Here is a 27,254-nt window from a genome sequence, read left to right as displayed (position 1 = left end):
AACCGTATAAGTCTGGCGTTATGATTTGTAGTTATCGATATGCTCGACTATCTGTCTGCAGAAGACATTCGCTGGAGGTGTATTTTCGCATAAAATGAAGATATTATTCTTACGTTTGGGTTTTCAAAGAACGCGAATTGTGGTCCTCTGCCATTTTGTATGTCTCAGAGGTTTCCCCTGATTTGGCGACGCTGTCTATCTGCTATCTGCCTTCATAGGAAAATCCAGACAGATAGATCCACTGGAATGCATATTTTGCATACTTCAGTGTAGACATCACTGAAGAATTTTTCTAAAATGTTGGCACTGACGTTAACAGTGGATATTGACAAAATCATTTTCAGTAAATAGTTCCCAAAGTTCATGAAAGTTTTCTCCACGAAAATAAATGAAGGATAGGTTGAAACAAGGATCCTAATTTCTGAAACTGATTGGGATTTGCGCTTTGACTTGTTCTTTTCATGGTACCCCTCCGTTCAATCCCTATGTTGACCATCCTTGTCGTTTGAGAGATGAGTGGATGTCATGGCTATTTCTACATAGAAGATTGTTTCAACAACGGTATCAAATCTGATATATAGATGGTTTCGACACGAGACCGATATGCGGATGGGGTAGCCCTCGTTTGTGAATTCTTCCCTGGAGTCAAATCCCAACTCTTAAATCCAATGGTCTTAATAAATACCAGAACATAAATAGATATGTAGTCGGACCCAGCGTCCGTAATTTCGAAAAATGTTATGGGTATAGCAGCTAACACGTACTACGGGTGATAATTTAGTCGGGTTTTGATAATTCTAAGTTTTTCCATGGGTCGAGTCTCCTTTATTGTGGACGTAGTGCAATACTAACTGAAGTTATTTTCTGCAGTCAATTCCTTAAAAATTTAATTTTCCATCTGAAAACTTATCAAAACCTGAAAGCAACACCGAAAAGCCCATCGTCTTTGGATCACTTACGAATAGGCACAAATACTGCGACCAGTCTCAATCTACGAGGCAGCAGCAACGACGAAAAGCTCAACATCGTTCCAAACAGTGAACTAACCAAAGTTCTCATTAATCGACAATTATTTACGTACCGAAGTTCCCACTGACCAACCACACCAACCACAACACGAACTGACCAACTTCCACTCCATTCATTGTAGTACCTAAGGTGGTCAACTTTTCTCTTTATCATTGAGTACTGACCCATTCCCGATATTTAGCTCAACTACCTTCTTTTGACAGTAAAATAAATTAGAGAAGAAACACTCTGAAATGTTACCAGCATTTCTGAGAGGGGATAAATTTTAGCTGTAAATCTCTTTGCTGTTCGATCCAGGGCTATGTAGTCGGAGTTTGAAGGTTTTGTTGTCGAGGCAATTATGGTCGATCTGGTTCGATCGAAATTGGAACTGATCGTAGTATAATGGCCGTTAACTCAATAACCTACAAATGTTGAGATTTCCCAGATCAGGTATCCCTAGGCGGTGTGAAGGAATACCTCTCAGTACAAGACACCACTGGTGGAAATAGATGGCTTTCTGATCTACTTCTGAGAGTATCTTTCTATAGGACAACTTTATTCGCCCATTATGACTGTCATCCATTATACGCGATTCATGGTATCTTCTGAAAGGTGGTGTGAATAGAGTGGTCCACCCCAATGTCTGTGAAAGACATTCGCTGCGGGTGTACCGTCTATTGAAGTTTTCGGCCACAATGAAATGAAGATATTAACCTTTCGTTTGGAATTGGATAGATCCCGAATAGTGGTATCCGCCACATGGATCTAAGATTATTTTCGCCCAGGTTTTCTCTTAGCGTCTCTTCTTATCTGCCAACTTTAATGCCTTCACAGGGAAATTCGGACAGATAGACCCCCTGGAATCCATAGTTTGCACACCCTAGTGAAGACGTCCCTGAAGAATTGTGCTCTTATCAGCAAAAACGTGTCCAGTATTTAGGAAGCTCCCATTCAGCAAAACAAAGATCATGAAAGTTCTCTCCTCAGTAATAATTGAATTGAAATCCTGATTCCACTGTCTCATTTAAGCTCACACTCCATCCAGTAGTCTACTTGTCTTGCGCCTTGACTCGTCTTTTTATCGTACTCTTCAGTTATGTCCCTATACCAACCATCGTCGTGAACGGGAGGTGTGGTAATTTCATGGCTATTTCCAAATGGAAGGTTGTCTGAACCACGAGGTCAAACCTGCCCATGATGATAGACGGAGGGCGTCGAAAGGAAGTCGATATGCATGTCGGATACACACAGAGAAGGAATATATTTTAAGCTCACTTATAATTTCAGTCCATTGGGAATTCACAATAGATTCACAATGGACTGAAAGATGCCCGATTCCATGTTTTCGCTCAATGGCAAGGGACCTCCTTTTTATTGGCAAGTCCGAACGGCATTTCGCATTACGGTGAAATCATGTGGAGAAGTTTTGAAATAAATGTCACCAACTTTTCTAAGAGGGGATAATCCACTGCTGCAAAACTTTGTGGTGGAAGCAAGGATTGAACCCACGACTATGCAAGGCGGGAATGCTAACCATTGCACCACGGTGGCTCCCTCAATCTATCATATCTCCTTTTGAAAGATATTCATGGTAGTATGACTATAAAACAGAAAAAAAACTTTTCCGATATCTGTCGACGGCTTCTTTATGGTCGTTCCTGTTGCCATGTTGGTCATAACAGGTTGGCTGATAAGTCCCCGGTCTAACAGAGAAAAACACATTTTTTTGTCAAAATTCGTTTTTATTATTCAACATTGTTCCCTTCAAGAGCGATACAACGATTATAATGACCTTCCAATTTTTTGATACCATTTTGGTAGTACTCCTTCGGTTTTGCCTCAAAATAGGCCTCAGTTTCGGCAATCACCTCTTCATTGCAGCCAATTTTTTTCCCTGTGAGCATCCTTTTGAGGTCTGAGAACAATAAAAAGTCACCGGGGCCAGATCTGGAGAATACGGTGGGTGGGGAAGCAATTCGAAGCCCAATTCATGAATTTTTGTCATCGTTCTCAATGACTTGTGGCACGGTGCGTTGTCTTGGTGGAACAACACTTTTTTCTTCTTCATATGGGGCCGTTTTGCCGAGATTTCGACCTTCAAACACTCCAATAACGCCATATAATAGTCACTGTTGATGGTTTTTCCCTACTCAAGATAATCGATAAAAATTATTCCATGCGCATCCCAAAAACAGAGGCCATTACTTTGCCAGCGGACTTTTGAGTTTTTCCACGCTTCGGAGACGGTTCACTGGTCGCTGTCCACTCTGCCGACTGTCGATTGGACTCAGGAGTGTAGTGATGGAACCATGTTTCATCCATTGTCACATATCGACGGAAAAACTCGGGTGTATTACGAGGTAACAGCTGCAAACACCGCTCAGAATCATCAACACGTTGTTGTTTTTGGACAAATGTGAGCTCGCGCGGCACCCATTTTGCACAGAGCTTCCGCATATCCAAATATTGATGAATGATATGACCAACACGTTCCTTTGATATCTTTAAGGCCTCTGCTATCTCGATCAACTTTATTTTACGGTCATTCAAAATCATTTTGTGGATTTTTGATGTTTTCTTTCGGACGTCCACTGCGTTCACCGTCCTCCGTGCTCATTTCACCACGCTTGAATTTTGCATACCACTCAATTATTGTTGATTTCCCTGGGGCAGAGTCGGGAAACTCATTATCAAGCCAAGTTTTTGCTTCCACCGTATTTTTTCCCTTCAGAAGACAGTATTTTATCAAAACACGAAATTCCTTTTTTTTCCATTTTTTTCACAATAACAAAAGTTGCTTCACAAAAGACGCTCTATCTCACAAACTAATTGACTTACAGTCGTCAAATTTTGACACGAATCATTTAAAGGTTGGTACTATATAAAAATAGTATGCATTTAATACTAGCGACGCCATATATGTGTCAGACCGGGGACTTATCAGCCGACCTGTTAGGTTAGGTTAGGTATAGTGGCAGCCCGATATTTAAGCCTCATTTAGACTATTCAGCCCATTATGTAACCACAGTGGTGAACTTTTCTCTAACAACTGAGTGTTGTGCGATTCCATTTGTAACTCAATAACAAGGGACCTCCATTTTATAGCTCGAACAGCGTTTCACATTACGGTGAAACCACTTAGAGAAGCTTTGAAAGAAAAATGTCAACAGCACTACTGAGAGGGGATAATCCATAGCCGTTTGTATACAAGGCGGGCATGCTAACGATTGCATCACGGTGGCTCGATATCTCTCTTCGAAATACCTCCATGGTAGTATGACAATAAAACTCTTCCGATATCTCTAAAGCTTCTTTATGGTCGTTCCTCTGGTCAGGATGGTTAAGTGGTCATAGGTTAGGTTAGGTATAGTGGCAGCCCAATATTTCAGGCTCCCTTTGACTATTCACTCCATTGTGTTACCACAGTGGTACATTTCTATCTTATCACTGAGTGCTGCCGGCTTCTACGCCAAACTCAATGACAAGGGACCTCTTAATTTATTTAAAAGGCCATGTTTTGGCTCCATTGATTTTTTCCTTCAATGAGTGGGTGTAGTTAAAAAAGTATACCAGGTTATTACCGTTTCCTTATTTTGACAATGCATTGTGGAAATCTCAAAAGGTCGAGAGCAATATAGTTCAATTTTCACATGAGGTAGTAAATTTTACTTTTTTCTATGTGATCGATTATATTCCTTCTCTACATGTAATTCTCGTTAATCATCTGTGTAGCATTTAAGGTCTATGGTATGTTCCTCTATGGCAAGCTTAACTCTGTTTATAGCAACTCTCCCCTGAGTAAATGATGCAACATCTCTTCGCCACATTCTCTTTGGGAGCCATGGTATTTTCCACACCAACCATCAATCGAAATATCGTCCACTGTATCTCATCGTAACTGAATTGGCCGACGACTGACAGACTCTTCGTAGAACATTTGTCAACTGAACTGTATGACGATTGCTCTGAAGTAGTCACAGTGAATGATTGTAACTATGCGTGATTTTATACGCGCCATCAGACACACACTCTCACACACACACATATGCCCACCATGAGTGTAACAAAGTGAGTTGGTAAAGTAAATGAGAAATGAGTGAATGAATTTTATGTGTTAATATTTGCTGATTCCCTCGACCCGTTTTTTACATTACAATTCTCCAGGCCCTATTGTTGTTCCACTTAACGTTTACCCATTACCGATTCAAGTTATTCGAGAACATTATTGTTGTTGGTCGTTTTTTTTTCAATCTATCTATGCCCAAGTCTATTGCAATGTGAGACACGCAGAAAAACGTGTAAACTACGCAGATAATAATGACGTTGGTGATAGAAACAATAACAACAACATGTTAATGCATAATGCTTCACCCGCTTACGTATAAAGGTAGCAGCGAAGAGAACCCCCCTCCCCCATTATTGCATTGCAATGTTGCAAAACACGAGTAGTCACTCATAATAAATGCGGAAAAATAGGCAAATGGGTAGAAATAGGGTGGGCAGAAAGGCGGAAGTGCAGAGAGAGAGAGAGAGAGAGAGAGAGAGAGAGATGGACGGACATTCTTTACGCATATCACAGTTAAATAACAAATGTTGGCGTCAACGATGATAGCCTATTGGCTTTTTATTGTTGTTCTTGTTGCTGTCATCATCATCATCATCATCATTGTTGTTGTTGTTTTTGTTATTGTTTACCAATTACAGCCAACAGTTGACTTTTACACAATTATGAGAATGCAAAGTGAAGTCATTCAAGAAATTATTATGGTTGATATTTTCTTTGGTTTTATTATTGTGGGCCTATTGTTGTTGTTGTTGTATGTAATAGGATATCTCGTCGCTTACTTTGTTTGTTGCATCAGTTGTTTTTATTGTTGCTGTTATCGTTGTCGTTTTGCAGTTGCAGTTGCATTGCTTTGTTTGGAATTTAGAAAATCAAACTGCGTTTCAAGTATGCAAGAATTTATTCCGTTTGTTGATATAGAAAAGGAATTTGATCATTACCTCCAAGAAAAGATGAAGTCATCAACGTTTTGTGATTTCAATGGGAATAAAAATATCAGTCTCTCAAAATAGCAAAAAAGGAAACCTTTTGAAAAAACAATCAACTTCAGATCCAAGTGCAGTGATTTTGCTAATATTGTGAATTTCGAAGTATAATTGAATGGTGTAAGACCATCAGTTTCTGCCAATATCCCTAAGTTTCCCTTGTTGATACGAAGATTTAAAAACATGCAAATCATTCATACAAATACACTAACAAAAATATTCACCTAATCCCAGCAAAAAAAAAAAGCGTCGCCAAAAAAATTGTGAAAATGTTCTTTTTGGAACCGGAAGTGGTGCAAAATTTTACGTGGAAGCATTGAATTTAACATGGGCTTATCATATGACTGAATTTGCATCACTTCGTAAGGTGTGGTCCTAATTCAATGTTTTGGATGTGAATTATAATTTTTGTAATATTTTAATATTTTTAATGCATTTTAAGGCTTGTCTAAAACGTTTGGCCTCAAATATTTTCAAAAATTTGCAATTTTTCTAGAATGGATTTAGAATTTTTTTCGACAAAATTTAAATAATTTGTCCTATTTTAGTTTATTAGAATTAGAAAAAAATTTAATTAAAGGAACTTCCTGTGTAGTTAAAATAAAGAAAATCATTGGGAGGACATTTTTGTAAGTGCTTTTAAAGTTGTGCCTTTGGAAGGACTTCCATCTTTATGCTGGGAATATGAAGGATAAAGCAATTAAAGTTTTAGGGCACGCAATTTACACAATATTAAGGACTTTAACCCTTTCGACCCCGAATTTTTATAGGTATCGCTAAATTTTTTTTTTTTACTTTTAATCATGTTGAAGTCATTTAAGAAGCGTCTAGCCAAAATTTCGGGTCGCCACGCCCATTCGTTTACGCGCGTGAGTGGAATTTCAATCACGCTCAAACAATTCACGAAGAAATATTTATACTCGCGCACGCTATGTGGGTAGGAATTCACGACCACGAAATGAATTCATACTCGCGCACGCTCACATATGAACGATGTTTATGTATCACGCTTTCGCACGATTCACGACAAATTTCGTAATTCACGACAAATCTCGTGAGTCACGAATATTTTCGGAACACGACAATTTTCGTGGCTCAATAAAATTCTGGTAATTAACGAAATTTCTCGTGACTCACGCTATTGAAATCTTAAGCGTGATTAAATAAGTAAAGGTGATTAAAATCGGTGAGCTTGAATTTAATCGTGAACGTGAATTAGTTCGTGAGTGTGACTTTTTGTGTCTGTTTTACCGTGAGTGTGAGTGAATTCTATCGTGAACATGCATTTTATCGTTAACATGAATTTTATCTTGAGCGTGAGTTGGATCGTGAAAGTAAATTTTTATCGGGAGCGTGATTTCGGAGAAAGTTTACTCACTCAAAATTACGAACACAATTTGATTTTTACTCACGCTCATCCTTATTGAAGTTCAAAATTTTTTCAAAATCATTGTTTTTCAAACCTTTTTTCTCCAGGTCTTATGTTCAAAAATATGTAATTTTACTACCACAATTGCCCAAAGTTGCCCACAGGCAACTTTTCAATTTTAAAAATTTCTCATCTGTTGTTTTTTTATAATTCTAAGATTTGACTTCCAGAAATATTTTATGTGACATGTACTACAATAGATTTAATAAAAACTTTCAACATTTTAGTTGTAATTTTTGAAAAAAGTCATATGTATAAAAACCTCTTATTAAATTCGCAAATATTTTTTTCTTGAGGTACGTGCGTATTAATGAAAGAATTTTTTGTAATTGACAATAGCTTTCGATACCGTTACAGTTTTATGAACAAACACAAAAACAACGCTGACAGTGAGTCTCAAAACACAAAAAGTTGCCCACAGGCAACTTTAGGGTCGTAAGGGTTAAATTAACTGAGATATTTAGTACCTCTGCCAAAAAAAGTTTCCGAAACGGTAATTCGGATCCTGATCAGAGAATGAAGGTGCCGCATATTTATTGGCGGCGACGGCTGATACTAAAATTTTGCTTCCGGCGGCGGGGGGTTGACGGCTAAGCTGATAAAAATCTGTACATTCAGCGGCGGACATTTATCCATTATAAAATTGAAGTTATATGAATGATTATGAGATTAGTTGTACAACCAATCTTACAATCAAATTTGCATATCATTCAAATCTTTTGAGCCAGATTTTTGCGAAAATATTATAGAAACGTAATATTGAATAATTGTGGATCGAAAATTTTAAATACGAGTAGTTTGACAATATTTTCTATAGAAATAAAATTTTGACAAAATTTTCTATAGAAATAAAATTTTGACAAAACTTTCTATAGCAATAAAATTTTGACAAAATTTGCTATAGATATAAAATTTTGACAAAATTTTCTATAGAAATAAAATCCTAACAAAATTTTGTATAGTAATAAATTTTTGACAACATTTTCTATAGTAATAAAATTTTGACAAAATTTTGTAAATTAATAAAATTTTGACAAAATTTTCTATAGTAATAAAATGTTGACAAAATTCTCTATAGAAATAAAATTTTGGTAGATTATTTTTTGGGATCGGCTATATATAACTATAGACCGATATGGACCAAATTTGACATGGTTGTTAGCGGCCATATACTAACGCAATGTACCAAATTTCACCACGTACCAAATTTCAACCGGATCGGATGAAAGTTGATCCTCTTAGAGGCTCCGCAAGCCAAATCTGGGGATCGGTTTATATGGGGGCTATATATACTTATGGACCGATGTGGATCAATTTCTGTGTAGTTATTAGAGACCATGTACTAACATCATGTTCCAAATTTCAGCCGGATCGGATGAAATTTTCGTTTTTTAGAGGCTCCGCAAGCCAAATCGGGGGATCGGTTTATATGGAGGCTACATATAATTATGGACCGATATGGACCAATTCCTGCATGGTTGTTAGAGACCATATACTAACACCACGTACCAAATTTCAGCCGGATCGGATGAAATTTGCTTCTCTTAGAGGCTCCGCAAGCCAAATCGGGGGATAGGTTTATATGGGGGCTACATATTATTATGGACCGATATGGACCAATTTTTGCATGGTTGTTAGATACCATATACTAACACCATGTACCAAATATCAACCGGATCGGACGAAAGTTGATCCTCTTAGAGGCTCCGTAAGCCAAATCTGGGGATCGGTTTATATGGGGGCTACATATAATTATGGACCGATATGGACCAATTCCTGCATGGTTGTTAGAGACCATATACTAACACCACGTACCAAATTTCAGCCGGATCGGATGAAATTTGCTTCTCTTAGAGGCTCCGCAAGCCAAATCGGGTGATAGGTTTATATGGGGGCTACATATAATTATGGACCGATATGGACCAATTTTTGCATGGTTGTTAGATACCATATACTAACACCATGTACCGAGTTTCGTAAAAGTGGTCCGATATGGCCCATTTGCAATACAATCCGACCTACATCAAGTTTCAAGTCGATAGCTTGTTTCGTTCGGAAGTTAGCGTGATTTCAACAGACGGAGGGACATGCTTAGATCGACTAAGAATTTCACCATGACCCAGAATATATATACTTTATGGGGTCTTAGAGCAATATTTCGATGTGTTACAAACGGAATGACAAAGTTAATATACCCCCCATCCTATGGTGGAGGGTATAAAAAGGTGTCACAAAAATGTACGGCCATGATGACGACCCTGTAAACTGAAGCTTTGACAAGGCTACACATTTGTTGCACATAATTCGGGTGGTTGATATGTAATACAATAAAGAAAAACGCTATAGTTTAGTTTATTACTAGGGATTGTAAGTTTAGATTTGTTACTAGGGATTGTAATCAGAATCAAAAAGTTGACTTCCCAAGTTTTAGGCTTTTTTAAAACTTGGAAAAAGTCGGCTTTTCGACTTGCAAACTTAAAATAGAATAACTTATTAACTTTACGATTTCTTAAAAATTTTGACCTGCAGTTAATTGAAATAATTTTGCACGTCAAATAATAATAATTTTTTTACAAAAATTTGAAAAGTTGATTTACGACTTTTTTCATCCCTCAACAACTTACTCAGTTTTTGCTGGATAAATATTATAAAAAAATCAAATATAATTTACGAGGAAGTTTTTGCTTTCTAACTCTTAGTACAGTGAAACCTCTGAAACTTGGACACTCTGTAAAGCGGACACCTCTCAAAAGTGGACAACTTTCGTGAGACGTTTGCTATATTGTTACATTACAATTAATCTTTCATGTGTGTACACTTCCCAAAATTTAGGCGACTGTGGGTATCAACTTCTGAGAGGTTTCACTGTAGTTGAATATTATTAATCCATATATCATCAATTATCTTAAATATTTGTTTAACCAAATACCATTATTTATTTTTATAGTTCCTAAAACAACTAGAGATTTAAGAAATTCTTTTCAAAATCGTTTTTGTCTATGACATAGTATGGACTTAAGGTATTAATATCCAACATTGGAAGGTACAACAATGTACGAAAAATGAAAACAGTTGTCACAACCTAACATTTTTTCTAATTCAAAAAGATAAATGACTTCTTAACATTTTCGCTTAAAATGTCAAGTATATCCCTCCTATAATACATCAACATGAGCATATGTATAATTTCGTTTTGGTAAAGAAATTTGTTGTTGAGTGTTGCTCTAGGGGTAGAAAGAAAATAAATTAAATGTGAAGAAAAGAGGCCTTTAGTTGGCTTTATAAAAGATTCAACAATTTATAATAAAATAAAGAACAAAAATATATTTTAAGTTGGTTTCTTATTTCTTATTTTTAAGGGAACATCAGAGGGCTTTGAGGATTAAGAAGTAGCCTTACTGAAACCCACGACTAACTATATGAGATACCTGTGATGGGTTTCCTCTGCGGGGTCACAGTTTAATTTCATAGACTACCCGGTTAGGTGAGGACAAGTAGGACAGTCGGATATTTGACCCATTTGTGTAGAATTGTTTTCAGTTATGATATCTTCCAGTCTGTCATTCCCAACCTCTGATGGTTCATTTTGTTCCATGTCTGAGTCTTCTTCGGGGTTATCATTTAAATTTCAACGTTTAGTTGTCTCAACGACTCTTTTGGCCTTCCTACAAAGGCCCTTAGGATCCGCTCTTTTCAGAAGTATGTCCTCAGTACCATGCGGCATAAAATCTCTCGTTAGTTAAAATCTTCTGCAGGTCTCTGGTTAGTTAGAATCTTCGTTTCATTCAAATATTTCTATTTTAATTAACTCGTTTGTTTTCGGTTATTTAAGGCCTTTAAAAAGGCCTTAAAAAATTTAGCCTAGCAAATTTCAACTCTTTGCATCTTCTAGACACTTTAACATATTTATGTGGGTGGTCCGATGTGCATATATATGTGAGTGGTGGGGAGGGGGTGCATGGTTAAGAGTGATTCCGAAAGAATTCTTTTGATATCGGAAATCGCATAATTTTGAATTATCGCAGCTATGCGCGCACAAGTGACGTAAGTTTGCTCACGCACACACACGCAATGAACTCGAAACAAAAGCAATTTATCTTAGGCGCTAAGAAAGGAAATAAAAAAAAACATAAAAAAATCATAATAAATCGATAGCGATTTGTTGGATGAATTTGAGAACAACTTGGTGAAAGTTGTGGTGTGGTTAAAATGGGAAAGCAAAATTGAAGAAGCGAAAAAAATTCACTATTCATTGCAACATATGATTTAGCTTTAGCTTAATCTTACATTTTTATTCGAAAATTTTCATATATTGCAAAATCTGTAGAAAATGTTGTCAAAATTTTATTTCTAATGAAAATTTTGTCAAAATTTTATTTCTACAGGAAATTTTGTCAAAATTTTATTGCCATAGAAAATTATGTCAAAATTTCATTTCCATAGAAGATTTTGTCAAAATTTTATTTCTATAGACAATTTTGTAAAAATTGTATTTCTATAGAAAATTATGTCAAAATTTTATTTCTATAGAAAATTTTGTCAAATGTTTATTTCTATAGAAAATTTTGTCAAAATTTTATTTCTATAGAAAATTATGTCATAATTTTATTTCTACAGGAAATTTTGTCAAAATTTTATTGCCATAGAAAATTTTGTCAATATTACTTCTATAGAAAATTTTGTCAAAATTTTATTTCTATAGAAAATTTTGTCAAAATTTTATTTCTATAGAAAAATTTCTCAAAATTTTAAAAAAAATTTTGCCAAATTGTATTTCTATAGAAAATTATGTCAACATTTTATTTCTATAGAAAATTTTGTCAAAATTTTATTTCTATAGAAAATTTTGTCAAATATTTAATTCTATAAAACATTTTGTCAAAATTTTATATCTATAGAAAATTATGTCAAAATTTTATTTCTATAGAAAATTTTGTCAAAATTTTATTTCTATAGAAAATTATGTCAAAATTTTATTTCTATAGAAAAATTTGGCAAAATTTTAATTCTATAGAACATTTTGTCAAAAGTTTAATTCTATAGAAAATTTTGTCAAAATTTTATTTCTATAGAAAATTATGTCAAAATTTTATTGCCATAGAAAATTCTATAGAACATTTTGTCAAAATTTGATTTCTATAGAAAATCTTGTAAAAATTTGATTTCTATAGAAAATTATGTCAAAATTTTATTGCCATAGAAAATTTTGTCAAAATTTTATTTCTATAGAAAATTATGTCAAAACTTGATTTCTATAGGAAATTCCTTAAATTTTATTTCTGTACAAAATTGTGTCAAAATTTTATTTCTATAGAAAATTTTGTCAAAATTTTATTTCTATAGAAAAATTTCTCAAAATTTTAATTCTATAGAAAATTTTGTCAAAATTTTATTTCTATAGAAAATTATGTCAAAATTTTATTTCTATAGAAAATTATGTCAAAATTTTTTTTCTATAGAAAATTTTGTCAAAATTTTATTTCTATAGAAAATTTTGTCAAATATTTAATTCTATAAAACATTTTGTCAAACTTTTATATCTATAGAAAATTATGTCAAAATTTTATTTCTATAGAAAATTTTGTCAAAATTTTATTTCTATAGAAAATTATGTCAACATTTTATTTCTATAGAAAAATTTGGCAAAATTTTAATTCTATAGAACATTTTGTCAAAAGTTTAATTCTATAGAAAATTTTGTCAACATTTTATTTATATCGAAAATTTTGTTAAAATTTTATTTCTATAGAAAATTATGTCATAATTTTAATTCTATAGAAAATATTGTCAAAGTTTTATTTCTATAGAAAATTTTGTCAAAATTTTATTTCTACAGGAAAGTTTGTCAAAATTTTGTTTCTATAGAAAATTTTGTCAAATATTTATTTCTATAGAAAATTATGTCAACATTTTTTTTATAGAAAATTTTGTCAAAATTTTATTTCTATAGATTTTTTTTTAAATTTTATTTCTATAGAAAAATTTGGTAAAATTTTAATTCTATAGAACATTTTGTCAAAATTTGATTTCTATAGAAAATCTTGTAAAAATTTTATTTCTATAGAAAATTATGTCAAAATTTTATTGCCATAGAAAAATTTGTCAAAATTTTATTTCTATAGAAAATTATGTTAAAACTTTATTTCTATAGGAAATTCCTTAAATTTTATTTCTGTACAAAATTGTGTCAAAATTTTATTTCTATAGAAAATTTTGTCAAAATTTTATTTCTATAGAAAAATTTCTCAAAATTTTAATTCTATAGAAAATTTTGTCAAAATTTTATTTCTATAGAAAATTATGTCAAAATTTTATTTCTATAGAAAATTTTGTCAAAATTTTATTTCTATAGAAAATTTTGTCAAAATTTTATTTCTATAGAAAAATTTCTCAAAATTTTAATTCTATAGAAAAATTTCTCAAAATTTTAATTCTATAGAAAATTATGTCAAAATTTTATTTCTATAGAAAATTTTGTCAAATATTTAATTCTATAAAACATTTTGTCAAAATTTTATATCTATAGAAAATTATGTCAAAATTTTATTTCTATAGAAAATTTTGTCAAAATTTTATTTCTATAGAAAATTATGTCAAAATTTTATTTCTATAGAAAAATTTGGCAAAATTTTGATTCTATAGAACATTTTGTCAAAAGTTTAATTCTATAGAAAATTTTGTCAAAATTTTATTTATATCGAAAATTTTGTTAAAATTTTATTTCGATAGGAAATTCCTTAAATTTTATTTCTGTACAAAATTGTGTCAAAATTTTATTTCTATAGAAAATTATGTCAAAATTTTATTTTTATAAAAAATTTTATATCTATAGAAAATTATGTCAAAATTTTATTTCTATAGAAAAATTTGGCAAAATTTTAATTCTATAGAACATTTTGTCAAAATTTTATTTATATCGAAAATTTTGTTAAAATTTTATTTCTATAGAAAATTATGTCATAATTTTAATTATATAGAAAATATTGTCTAAGTTTTATTTCTATAGAAAATTTTGTCAAAATTTTATTTCTACAGTAAATTTTGTCAAAATTTTATTTCTATAGAAAATTTTGTTAAAATTTTATTTCTATAGAAAATTTTGTCAAAATTTTATTTCTATAGAAAATTTTGTCAAATATTTATTTCTATAGGAAATTATGTCAACATTTTTTTTATAGAAAATTTTGTCAAAATTTTATTTCTATAGAAATTTTTTTTTAAATTTTATTTCTATAGAAAAATTTGGTAAAATTTTAATTCTATAGAACATTTTGTCAAAATTTGATTTCTATAGAAAATCTTGTAAAAATTTTATTTCTATAGAAAATTATGTCAAAATTTTATTGCCATAGAAAATTTTGTTAAAATATTATTTTTATAGAAAAATTTGTCAAAATTTTATATAGAAAATTATGTCAAAACTTTATTGCTATAGGAAATTCCTTAAATTTTATTTCTGTAGAAAATTCTGTCAAAATTTTATTTCTATAGAAAATTTTGTCAAATTTTTTTTTCTATAGAAAATTTTGTCAAAATTTTATTTCTATAGAAAATTATGTCAAAATTTTATTTCTATAGAAAATTTTGTCAAAATTTTATTTTTATAGAAAAATCTTGCAAAATTTTATTTCTATAGAAAACCATGGAAATTCTTAGCCAGCGATGAAACATGTGCCTTAGTCAGCAATGAAACATGTGTATAGTTAGGCTTGTGGAGATTGGCATTTTCTTTTCAATAACTTAATGAAACTAATTCCTTAATTTTCATGATCGTAGTAAAATTTTAATAATATGTAAAGTAATTAATTAAGGCCATCAATTTTTTAATGTATTATTATTTATTTATATATTTTTTATTTTGTTAACTTAATTGAATTTAGATTTTTTATTGTAAACTGAAGCCGAAGAAAATTTTTGTACCATTTCCAAAATTAGTAAGTACTGCACGGTAATAGGGTTGTAATTTGGCTTTTTAGTTATTTTTTTTTTATTTTATGAGAAAGTAAATTTTCCTAAATGCACATTTTCCTTGAGGAAACCTCAAAACGGGGAATAAAGTTTTAGTTCAATTTTCGCATTGAAAAAAATACTAAAACTGTTTACACCTTTCTCTGCACTGAAAAAAAAAGTGAACCCACCAGGAAGTAAACTTTCTGTTAATTTTAGAAAATTTTGAATATTTGTAGAAAATTTTAACTAAACAGTATTACAAACGTTGGCATCACACCGATGTCATAAAAATAAGTAAATATTTTGTATTTATTAGACATAACTAAGTTTTTTCACTTGTTAAAGAAAATGTTGCAGTCTAAAGCAAAAACTTGGAGTTCAAAATTGCAAAAATGTCTTTAGTGACATACGAAGTTCATGATGGACGCATTTTTGGTAAAATTTACAAATTTAAAGAAATTCTGAACCATTTTGTGGAAGACACGAATTTAGTTAATCGTTATGCTTCATTTGAGTATATTTTCTCCCTTGGTTTTAGTTCATCTAACTAACGTACACAACAAATTATTAGGATAAAGGAAACTTTCTCCAAACATAATAATTCCATGAACTAAAATAAAGTTAAAGTGGCTTTAGTGAAATAGAGAGTTCACTTTTTTTGAGTGTGTGTTATTGTCCAATTCGCTAGATGACAATCCAATGTTCGTTTTTCCTTATTTGAACCACTGCTAAATTCAGACCAGACGAATTCATGGCCATACAGTATAATTATTTCCTGCTTTTTATCTTCCCTATTGTGAATTTTAACCATATACGTTACGCTTCTGACTAATTACTGAATGGTCGACGTCATCAGCTACTGTAAAATCACCATACTCACACACCGCCATCTATCGTCTCAATTTTCGGTCACTGATGTGATTTCTGTTTTGTTGTTGGGTTTGTTTTTTTTTACTGCACCAATAACTACAATGAATTTGCGCGTTTCAATACAAAAAAAAAGAGTTGTCTTCGCATTCTCAGGCATTGTTGTTGACAGTGACCTTGAAATATTTCATGCAATTTGTGAGCGTTTCTTGTATTTGTAATTTTAGTTTATTATCCCACAACTCATGTGTGCCTCTATGTGTATGAAAGTGTGCGCGTGTGTGTGGTTTCTTTCATAAAACAAATGTGTTTAAAAATTAATAACAAAAAAAAACAGCGAAACTACAACAAATTGTGTGTGAGAGAACACAAAAAGGCGCCATATTTACTGCTGACATTTAAACAACCGGCTGCTGCAGTAACATTGGCGGCGATGACAACAACTACACCAAAAACAATGAACAATCATCGCCTGCAACAAACAATGCTGTCAAACAAAACTCCATTGCGGGTAAATGATGGCAATGTTATTAGGAGGAGAGCAGAGTAAAAAAGCACACACAAACACACCATTAACAAGAGTTGTTGTATTATAGCAACTGCAGCAGCAACAACAACACAGCTAAATGCCACCACAATAATTGCGTATTGTCGCATTAACTTCCGTTTTATTCAGATTTTGTATGCTTACAAATTGTTTATTGTTGTTGTTATTATATATTATATTTAAACCTCTTGTTAATGTGTTTTTTGTTTTTAACAACAACCAAAACAAACTATTTTAAAGAACACAAATGGCAATTTTCAAATCTCCTTTCCATGGGAGAGACCATCAACTCTCCAAAAGGTCATCGACGTAAGGTTTCCCAAAGGTAAGAAAAGGGTACAAATTTTAATTTTATTAAAATTTTACTATACGAAACTTTAAAATCGACACTCACAAAAAGTGTGAATTTCAAAAATTTCGATTTTAATTTCTAATAATTTTTAATAATTTTTCAATTTCAATTTTAAATTTATATTTGTAGTTTTTATTTTTTTTTACATTTTTAAAATTGTTATTTTAAACTTATAATTTTTAACTTTTAATGGATATTTTTCTATATTTTAATTTGAAATTTGTAATTTAATTTAGTTTAGTTTAATAGTTACCTAATGTTCTTGTTGTGGTTGTTGAGTTTGGCTTTTGTTATGGAGAGGTAAGTTTGAAAGTCATTGGGAGAGAATTGCCTGAGAGCAAGAGAGTGAGTTAAAGCTACTGCAGTTATAGGATTATAAGGTGTATATGGAATATATGTGAAGGTGGAAAGGGTCACTTTCTGACCTTACAAAAATTAAATTGAAAAATTAACTGGATCATTTAGTTTCATGAATGAATTAAAAAATCCATTTTTCTATGGGCCTCAATGATCCGAAGGTATATCTTTTTTGTATTTTTTTGATTCAATACTAGCGTTGCACTTAAATGTTTTTCACCTTTCAATAACTTAGAACTATTTACAAATATCTGAGACTTACCTTAAACTAAAACACTCGCCAGTCGGGCGTTACCCGTCCAGCAATCCATAAGATAATTATTTATGTTGGCCGTGTTTGCCGCTGCTCGCTTCTCCGTTACGTTCCGAATAACGTTCGACTTGTTTGTTCGAATGGTGTTTATGCTACTTTTTTATCGTTGATCGAAAATGATTCGTTTGTTTAATTCAATTTTGTTTGTCTAATTTTGTGTGTTTGTCACATGCAATTTTTTCGTTTGTTTTATTTATTTTTTTTTTCAAATTAAGTTTTAATTTTTGTTTAGTTTTCCAAAATACATGCAAATATCATTTTCAAAAACAAATTTCAGTAATTTTTGATGATCGTTTTTTTTTTGTGTTTTTGCTTTGTTTTATCCCACACGTAGATTTAGCACTTTATCCAAAAAATATACCGTTATATTTTTGTTAGATTTTTTTCTAGTATTGGTCCAAAAGTTACGTGTGTGTATGTGTTTTAAAATTTTCCAAAAGAGACCAGAATATTTTCCAAGTTGTAGTAGCCGTATGCCTTAGAGAGCATTGCGAAAATTTTGAATTTATTTTAGTGATAATTTCTGCAAAGAGAAGAAAAATTTACAAAAAAATTTTATTAAATTTGTATTAAGAGTATCTAAACGATATTCAGTTTAAGGGTAAGTTATTTTTTCAAAATTGTATTTCTATAGGAAATTTTGTCAAAATTTTATTTTTATAGCAAAAATGTTGTCAAAATTTTATTTTTATAGCAAAAATGTTGTCAAAATTTTATTTTTATAGAAAATGTGGTCAACATTTTATTTCTATAGAAAATGTTGTAAAAATTGTATTTCTATAGAAAATTTTGTCAAAATTTTATTTCAATAGCAAAAATTGACCAAATTTGGCATACCTAGCAAAATGTTAGTTCTACTCTCTGTGTAAAGCTTCAAGTAAATCGCAATAAAATTTTGACTTTTGGGGCCATATAAGTGCGTATCGGACGAAAGATATATATGGCACCTATATCTAAATCTGAACCGATTTCAACTAAATTTGACATGCATAGTAAAAATGTTAATTCCATTCCTTGTGCACAATTTTAAGTAAATCGGAGTGAAATTTTGACCTACGGTGGTCATATGACTATAAATCGGACGATAGATATATATGGATACTATATCTAAATCTTAACCGATTTCAAAAAAATTCAGTATGCATATTTATAATGTTAGTTTTACTCTCTGTGCAAAATTGCACGTAACTCGGAGTAAACCTTTGGCATAAGGGTCATAGGAGTGTATATCGGGCGAAAGCTATATATGAGAGCTATATCTGAATCTGAACCGATTTGACTGCTATTCTGCAAAATTTACGAGACTCACAAAATATTCGATTATACGAAATTAGAAGCAGATCGGTTGATAAATACGTCATTTATTACCATATCGGTTGTAAATATATATGGCAGGTATATCTAAATCTGATCCGATTTCTGATCCAAATCGTGTTTGAACTAGAGGTCTGCACAATTCCATTTGTAAATGCAGAGTACACGTGTACTTGCTACATGAGTACATCTATTTGAGAGAGTCGCAAACCTATTGGTACTCATTTTTATGAACACTAGAGTTGCGTAGTTCATGAACGAACTAGTACAATTGAACGGGTTAGTAAAATGAACGAACTGAGCTAGTTCGTATCAGTCGGTCTTTAGTCGGTTTTTCGTTCACAAGCTCATTCAGCTCTGTACTTATGGCATTGTATATTTCACATTTCGTTCACAGCTCACTTGATGAACGAATCAGCTGTCAGCATGGTTGCCATACAGATTATATAGACAAATTATTGTATTTCGGGTATACCTAAATAAAAACTTCCAATTATTTTATGTTATTGTGAAGTAATGTTTTATTTAGGTAAGAAGAACTTTTGGGAGAATTTTTGTTGATGTGGCAATATTTATCAGACGTTTTATTATTTCATTTTCAATTTTTACCCAAAGTATTCCCAAAGTGAAGAGTTAAATAAAATAATGTCTACTAATAGAAAATACAGTAACATATGGGTTCATTTCAAGGAAGATGGTCAATTGAGAGCAAAATGCAATTATTGCAAAATGTCTCTCAGCATTGCAGGAGAATCAAATGGAAATTTATCAAGACACATGAAGTCAAAGCATCCACTTGTGACATTGGTCACTGAACGGGAACCAACATCACATGATTTGCCTTCATCAAGCTCTCAAAACCAAATACAAAGGTCTATTCCCAGTGTTCCACAAAGAAGTCAGCAGCCAACTATGACACATTTCATCCATAGACCACCACCAATTCGGAAAGCTGAACAAATTGACAACCTTGTTTTGGAAATGGTGCCGAAAGGACACCATGCATTGAGAATAGTTGATGAACCATCTTTTTAAAAGTTGGTAACAGCTGTGTCCCATTGCCCAGGCTATAATTTACCATCAAGAAAGACGTTAACAAACACAATTTTGCCAAAAGAATATAACAGAATTATGAATGAAATTAATGCAGCAATACGATCAGCTCCAGCAGTCTGTCTTACAACCGATGGATGGACATCGAAAACAAATACGAGCTATGTCGCAGTAACTGCTCACTTCATTGATGGAAATTCTTCACTAAAAACATATTTATTGGCATGTGAAGAGTTCGGAGAAAATCATACTGCAGAAAATCTAGGCAATTTTTTAAAAAAGGTAATGGAAGAATTTGATATATCCAACAAAGTAACCGCCGTCGTGTGTGACAATGATTTTAATATAATAGCTGCAGTGCGTCTAGGGCAGTGGCGAAGCATAGGATGTTTCGCACACACTTTAAATTTAATCGTGCAAACTACTATTTGTAAAATATCGGACACGGTTGAAAAAGTGAAAAAAATTTTAACACATTTTCATCAGAGTTCACAAAGCTTAAAAAAATTGCAAGAAACTCAAAAGCAAATGGGACTTCCCGAACTCAAACTCAAACATTCCGTGCCGTCATATGTGGAATGTCATATGTGGAATTCCACATATGACATGTTGCAAAGAATTTTGAAATTAAAAGATGCCGTTATAACAACGTTATCGCTCATTAAACCTGAATTAATGCTGAAGTTAGCCGAATGAGATTTAATAACGGAAGCCATTTCTATTCTTAAGCCATTCTATGATGTCACAGTCGAAATATCAGCTGAAAAAAACGTTACATTATCTAAAGTAATGGTTTTATGTAACATGTTAGCCAATTTCGTTTCAAAAAGTTCTTCTACAAACAGCCAAATTTCTGAAATGATAGATGTAATTGCGACAGACTTGAGAATTCGATGTGGAGGGTACGAAAAAAATGTACTTTATGCTATACTTGATCCCCGATTCAAGCGTGAGGGGTTCAAATCGGACATGGCCTACGAGAGTGCATTGCATCAGCTGCGAAATAGAATTAGCCTCATACGACTAGAAAGCGATGATTACAAAGACCCGGCCCACAACAAAACTAGAGGTCTGCACAATTCCATTTGTAAATGCAGAGTACACGTGTACTTGCTACATGAGTACATCTATTTGAGAGAGTCGCAAACCTATTGGTACTCATTTTGATGAACACTAGAGTTGCGTAGTTCATGAACGAACTAGTACAATTGAACGGGCTAGTAAAATGAACGAACTGAGCTAGTTCGTATCAGTCGGTCTTTTTCGTTCACAAGCTCATTCAGCTCTGTACTTATGGCATTGTATACGGTATGTCAAGAAAGTGTTTTGACAATAGGATAAAACTTATGTTTTGTTCCAAAATTAAATATAATTTAATTTTAAAAAATATTTTATTATGTATTTTGCAAAGTATACATATTTTATTTTTCTCAAAACGAATTAACAACTCGACTTTTACTTCAATTATTTCTGGAATTTGAAATATTTGGCAATGTCAAAAGACTTTCTTGACATACTGTATTTCTCATTTCGTTCACAGCTCACTTGATGAACGAATCAGCTGTCAGCATGGTTGCCATACAGATTGTATCGACAAATTATTGTATTTCGGGTATACCTAAATAAAAACTTCCAATTATTTTATGTTATTGTGAAGTAATGTTTTATTTAGGTAAGAAGAACTTTTGGGAGAATTTTTGTTGATGTGGCAATATTTATCAGACGTTTTATTATTTAATTTTCAATTTTTACCCAAAGTATTCCCAAAGTGAAGAGTTAAATACAATAATGTCTACTAGTAGAAAATACAGTAACATATGGGTTCATTTCAAGGAAGATGGTCAATTGAGAGCAAAATGCAATTATTGCAAAATGTCTCTCAGCATTGCAGGAGAATCAAATGGAAATTTATCAAGACACATGAAGTCAAAGCATCCACTTGTGACATTGGTCACTGAACGGGAACCAACATCACATGATTTGCCGTCATCAAGCTCTCAAAACCAAATACTATTCCTATTCCCAGTGTTCCACAAAGAAGTCAGCAGCCAACTATGACACATTTCATCCATAGACCACCACCAATCCGGAAAGTTGAACAAATTGACAAGCTTGTTTTGGAAATGGTGCCGAAAGGACACCATGCATTGAGAATAGTTGATGAACCATCGTTTTAAAAGTTGGTAACAGCTGTGTCCCATTGCCCAGGCTATAATTTACCCTCAAGAAAGACATTAACAAACACAATTTTGCCAAAAGAATATAACAGAATTATGAATGAAATTAATGCAGCAATACGATCAGCTCCAGCAGTCTGTCTTACAACCGATGGATGGACATCGAAAACAAATACGAGCTATGTCGCAGTAACTGCTCACTTCATTGATGGACATTCTTCACTAAAAACATATTTATTGGCATGTGAAGAGTTCGGAGAAAATCATACTGCAGAAAATCTAGGCAATTTTTTAAAAAAGGTTCCTCCATTACCTTGATTTGATATATCCAACAAAGTAACCGCCGTCGTGTGTGACAATGCTTTTAATATAATAGCTGCAGTGCGTCTAGGGCAGTGGCGAAGCATAGGATGTTTCGCACACACTTTAAATTTAATCGTGCAAACTACTATTTGTAAAATATCGGACACGGTTGAAAAAGTGAAAAAAATTTTAACACATCTTCAGCAGAGTTCACAAAGCTTAAAAAAATTGCAAGAAACTCAAAAGCAAATGGGACTTCCCGAACTCAAACTCAAACATTCCGTGCCGTCATATGTGGAATGTCATATGTGGAATTCCACATATGACATGTTGCAAAGAATTTTGAAATTAAAAGATGCCGTTAAAACAACGTTATCGCTCATTAAACCTGAATTAATGCTGAATTTAGCCGAATGAGATTTAATAACGGAAGCCATTTCTATTCTTAAGCCATTCTATGATGTCACAGTCGAAATATCAGCTGACAAAAACGTTACATTATCTAAAGTAATGGTTTTATGTAACATGTTAGCCAATTTCGTTTCAAAAAGTTCTTCTACAAACAGCCAAATTTCTGAAGTGATAGATGTAATTGCGACAGACTTGAGAATTCGATGTGGAGGGTACGAAAAAAATGTACTTTATGCTGAAAGCACTATACTTGATCCCCGATTCAAGCGTAAGGGATTCAAATCGGACATGGCCTACGAGAGTGCATTGCATCAACTGCGAAATTAGCCTCATACGACTAGAAAGCGATGATTACAAAGACCCGGCCCACAACAAAATTTGGCCTCGTCCGATGAACCAAACATTTGGGATGAATTTGATTCGGAATTTCAAAAGGTTGTGCATTCTGGTAATAAAACCGTAGCAAGCATTCGGGAATTAGATAAATATTTAAACGAAGAATATATTGACAGAAAGCTAGATCCTTTGGAGTGGTGGGAAACAAGAAAGACTGCATATCCTCGGGTGTATGCATATGCTTTAAAACGGTTGTGTTTGGTAGCAACTTCGGTCCCATGCGAAAGAATTTTTTCTGCCACAGGGCAAATAATTTGTGATAGGCGTACCCTTTTAAAGCCAAACACCGTGTCACAATTAGTTTTTCTGCATAAAAATATGTAATATTTTTAATAATTAATTTTTATTTGTTAAATAATTCTTAAGAAAGACTGAATTCCCTATATTAATTTTTATTTCTTCAACGTATTATAATATGTACATTATCTTTCATTTTTTATTCAATTTTGTTATACTTTGTTATAATTCTTAACGAAGACTGACTTAGCTATTTTAATTAAACAAAATAATTTTGTACTAAAAAAAATTAGAAAAAATAGTTGTTTTTATTGATACACACAAAAAAAATTTCTGGTTCAATCACGAAATTAATTGATCCAATTAATTTTTTAATTGAAATGTCTTCAATCACAGAAATGATAGTATCAATTAAAAAATTAATTGAAGGTCAATTAAAAAATTAATCGATCCAATTAAAAAATTAATTGATACTATTAATTTTTGTGATTGAATTTCGTTTCAATTAAAAAATTTGTTGAATCAATTAAATTTTTAATTGAATATTTTTTAAAATTCAATTAAAATTTTAATTGGAAAAATTTTCGTGAAATTTTTTTCTGTGTATATACAAACTTGTTATTCGTTCTAATACAAGCACACTGTAATTATTGATGTTTGATTTCAGGTAAGTTTTTTCATAGACATGCCTTCTTCAAACATAATGTTTTATTTACTTTTATGAAGGAGAACAATCAAACATTTTAAAATCATTTTATACTCTAAACCATATTAACGCTGTTGTTATTACTTGTCGCATAAAAACTCCGAAATATGCGCATGTTTACTAATTTAATAGGGCTGGTTCGGAGCATTATATATTCGGGTCCGTCAAAATTTCGCCCTATATTACATATTGTCTAATAGAAATTGTACTAAATATTTTTTGGAGCACATTCGCATGCATTCAAGTTATGTGCTTCAATAAATCATTCCAGAAAGAAATAAGAAAATTTTCGCTGAACGGGTAGGTGTCAAAAGATCACAAAATGTAATGAACTAGTGAACTAACTGAAAGAACTGAAAGAACTAGTTCTGTGATCGGAAATGAGCTGAAGTGAGCGGTCACCGAAATGAACGAAATTGCCCAACACTAATGAACACCAAAAGCCACGAGTAACTTCTTGTTGCTACTCTGATGTCTTCAGTATCAACAAACACATATTCCTCTTTCTCTCTTATTGAAGTGTACTCAGAGTGATCACGTCGAGTATGTTGCGAGAACAAAACTTCATAGAGTACTCCATGTACCACGTGCAGCTTCAGAAATACAAAACACAGTTACTCTCCATAATACATGTTTTGGTTTGTTATAAAGAACGGCAAACGTTAAGGTAAGTGTGTGACATACATAAATATATGAAATATGTGATATACATATGTACATATCTATGATTCATAATAATGGAAAGTTTTGCTTCGCACATAACTGAGAAATACTTGTGGTACCACGTGAAGTGAAGAGAATCCATGTTGTACTTTTTCTCAAGTACTTACATTTTTATTGTTCTTTTTTTTCGGAACATATATTGTTTCGGATAAGTACTTGCTGGTATTTGACAAGCAAGTGTTCTCTTCACTTCACTACTTGCGCTCTGAGAGAAAGACAGTGTATGTACTATATTCGTAACTTAGTAACTTAGTAAAAAGTTATTCGATGCAGACCTCTAGTTTGAACCGAAAAAAAAGACCCTGTACCAAATTTGAGGACAATCAGACATAAGCTGCGAGCTGTACTTTACACACAAAAATACATGAACAGACAGACAGACGGACATCGCTCAATCGACTCAAAATTTAATTCTAAGACAATCGGTATACTAAAAGATGGTTCTAAGGCAGATCCTTCTTAGCGTTACATAAAAATGCACAAACTTATTATACCCTGTACCACAGTAGTGGTGAAGGGTATAATTAAGCAATTAATTTAAGAATTTAAATTTGAATGTTTTACATTATTTGACTATGGATTGGTGGGCGTCGTTTTATTCAATATAAATTCTATTAATTTAAAATGCTGAATAATCCAAAGCAACAATTGAAAAAGTTTATATACGTTAAAGTGAATTAATAGAGAAATGTAACCGTGATACTGCAAACTTGATAAAAGCCTTAAGGAATAACTTCAATAGTTATAAAGATTTCAATTATGCAAAAAAACTGCAAAAAATGGTTCTTAAAGCAAAAAATCTAAATTAAAGCATCCGTTCCGTAATTTTAAATTTTATGCTAAAAGATTTCATCCTTCACCTGAATATCATTTACACTTAAATACTATGTATGCAGCTAATTTGTCTATTTTAATGGTTTCCATTTAAAAACTTAAAGAGTTCCTAAGAGATAAAATCTTTGACTCAACGTTTAAGAGGGGGCCAAAAGAGTTGAAAACTTAAATCTATCTAAAATCTATGTTAACATGAATATCTTCGTCTGTAATACTATTTTTTTTCTTTTCCATTATATATCAACTTGAAGACAAACTAAGGCGAACAAATTTAACACATTTCCTCGATAAAAAAAACTTTTTAATTTCACTTTTCTCTCGCTTTATGCCTCTCTCTCTCTCTTGTGCTCTCTGCCATTGTAACTGGATAAAGTTCTTTGATATGGAAGTAGGTGTAAGAGAGGAATGAGAACTTAAAAGTGCTGCCACATACAACAAATAATCGTCTACGAAATGAAACTTGTAAAAGTTTTTGCATATGCTTTATTATCCTTCGACTTAACCACAACGCCTGCTGGCGGAAGTTGAAAGAGTGAAAATAACATTTCTTAATTAGCATGCAACATGTACTAGTGCTAGTAGTAGTAGTGAGAGTAGAGAGTAACCATCCATACTATAGCCCAGGGATGGAAAATGCAGTACTATAGTACTTTTTTCAATACTTTTTCACCCCGGTCAGTACCGTAGTACCCCCGCGAATGATTTAGTACCTTTTGTGTAGACATTTTTGAGTCGATATCAGATTTATGGTACAATAGCTTTGACAAAATATTTCAATAATTTGAGAAAGTCTTTATCAACCTTATTAATAGTCTTTTACGAATATGGCAAAACAGACAAGTTCATGCGGGAAGAAAATCTCGATTTTGTAAAAGCCATAGTCAAAAACAGAATTTTATTGAATTTCAAGAATGTTTTAGTCGAAAAAAGAATGTGATTCTATATTATCGATTTTTTATTTCGGTAGAAAATTTTGGCAAAATTTTATTTCTATATAATTGTTTCTTTTTTTTAATTGAAAATATATATAGCAAATACAAAATTTTTGAAAAAAAATTATTTCTATAGAAAATTTTTGCAAAATTTTATTTCTATAAAAATTTGTGCAGAATTTTATTTTAATGAACTGCCTGAATTTATACTGATAATTGGTTGATAGTTTTGGTGCAAGTAGATGATGCTGATGAGGAATGTGGCAATTCCGAAACGTGCGTCCATCCAACCA

The 27,254-nt window shown here is 32.2% G+C and overlaps 1 protein-coding gene across 1 annotated transcript in view; it reads right to left on the bottom strand.

Annotated features, from left to right (window-relative positions):
• The window catches only part of mamo (maternal gene required for meiosis), a 665,568-nt gene extending 647,175 nt beyond the window's left edge, over nucleotides 1-18,393 (bottom strand). Inside the window, exon 1 of the mRNA XM_075300218.1 lies at nucleotides 17,825-18,393. The gene's annotated coding sequence lies outside the window, so the exon portion shown is untranslated. The remainder of the gene's footprint in view (nucleotides 1-17,824) is intronic.
• Nucleotides 18,394-27,254: the final 8,861 nt, after the last annotated feature.

The sequence above is a fragment of the Haematobia irritans genome, chromosome 3 (genome assembly GCF_050003625.1).
Source record: "Haematobia irritans isolate KBUSLIRL chromosome 3, ASM5000362v1, whole genome shotgun sequence".
NCBI classification, from domain to species: domain Eukaryota; kingdom Metazoa; phylum Arthropoda; class Insecta; order Diptera; family Muscidae; genus Haematobia; species Haematobia irritans.
Note: the sequence above shows the minus strand (reverse complement) of the source record. Positions and strands in the feature narration are given on the sequence as shown.